This window comes from Chiloscyllium punctatum, unplaced genomic scaffold, assembly GCF_047496795.1.
Source record: "Chiloscyllium punctatum isolate Juve2018m unplaced genomic scaffold, sChiPun1.3 scaffold_557, whole genome shotgun sequence".
Taxonomy (NCBI): Eukaryota; Metazoa; Chordata; class Chondrichthyes; order Orectolobiformes; family Hemiscylliidae; genus Chiloscyllium; species Chiloscyllium punctatum.
In genome coordinates, this window is record NW_027310291.1 from 94,216 (window position 1) to 95,694 (window position 1,479).

A 1,479-nucleotide genomic window follows, 5' to 3' on the forward strand; every position below is an offset into this window, starting at 1 on the left:
CTTAGAATATTTTCGGGTTGGTATAAATCAGTAACCACCGACACTTAGAATATTTTCGAGTTGGTATAAATCAGTAACCACTGACACTTAGAATATTTTCGACTTGGTATAAATCAGTAACCACTGACACTTAGAATATTTTCGGGTTGGTATAAATCAGTAACCACCGACACTTAGAATATTTTCGAGTTGGTATAAATCAGTAACCACCGACACTTAGAATTTTTTCGAGTTGGTATAAATCAGTAACCACTGACACTTAGAATATTTTCGGGTTGGTATAAATCAGTAACCACCGACACTTAGAATATTTTCGAGTTGGTATAAATCAGTAACCACTGACACTTAGAATTTTTTCGAGTTGGTATAAATCAGTAACCACTGACACTTAGAATATTTTCGACTTGGTATAAATCAGTAACCACTGACACTTAGAATATTTTCGGGTAGGTATAAATCAGTAACCACCGACACTTAGAATATTTTCGAGTTGGTATAAATCAGTAACCACCGACACTTAGAATTTTTTCGAGTTGGTATAAATCAGTAACCACTGACACTTAGAATTTTTTCGGGTTGGTATAAATCAGTAACCACCGACACTTAGAATATTTTCGAGTTGGTATAAATCAGTAACCACTGACACTTAGAATTTTTTCGGGTCGGTATAAATCAGTAACCACTGACACTTAGAATTTTTTCGAGTTGGTATAAATCAGTAACCACTGACACTTAGAATATTTTCGGGTTGGTATAAATCAGTAACCACTGACACTTAGAATTTTTTCGACTTGGTATAAATCAGTAACCAATGACACTTAGAATTTTTTCGGGTTGGTATAAATCAGTAACCACTGACACTTAGAATATTTTCGGGTTGGTATAAATCAGTAACCACTGACACTTAGAATTTTTTCGGGTTGGTATAAATCAGTAACCACCGACACTTAGAATTTTTTCGGCTCAGTAGAAATCAGTAACCAAGCGCATTTTTGAATTGGTTACTGATTTCTCCGTTCGAGTTGCGGCTGCGGTTGGCTTCAAATAGTGGTGGGGGCTTAATTATCGCCGAGGGGAGCATGTCCCGGTGGTGTGGCCGAGGATGGAGTGCCTTTTGAAGGGGGTGTTTCTGAATTTGGACCCTTTTTGAGTTGCATGGCCGGATGGGTGTGGTTTTGAAGGGTGTGTCTGTCTGGAGTGGCACCGGCGTTGGTGTGAGGCTGAGGGTGGGCGTTCGGTTCCTGGTTAGGGATAGGGAAAGGGTGAGACTTAGCTTTAGTGCTCGTGCCCCCGATTTTGGTAATGTTTGACGTCAATTTTCCAAGGAGGCGAATGCAAGGCTTCAGAGGGACTTTGAGTGTTCGGGGGCGGGGTAGCTCAGCCGGATTTGCCCCGGCGGTTCTGCGGACGGTGTTGACTTCGAGGGCGGACCGGCCCCCGTGTTCAGTCCGAATATCGTGCATTGTTAACGGCGGGAAG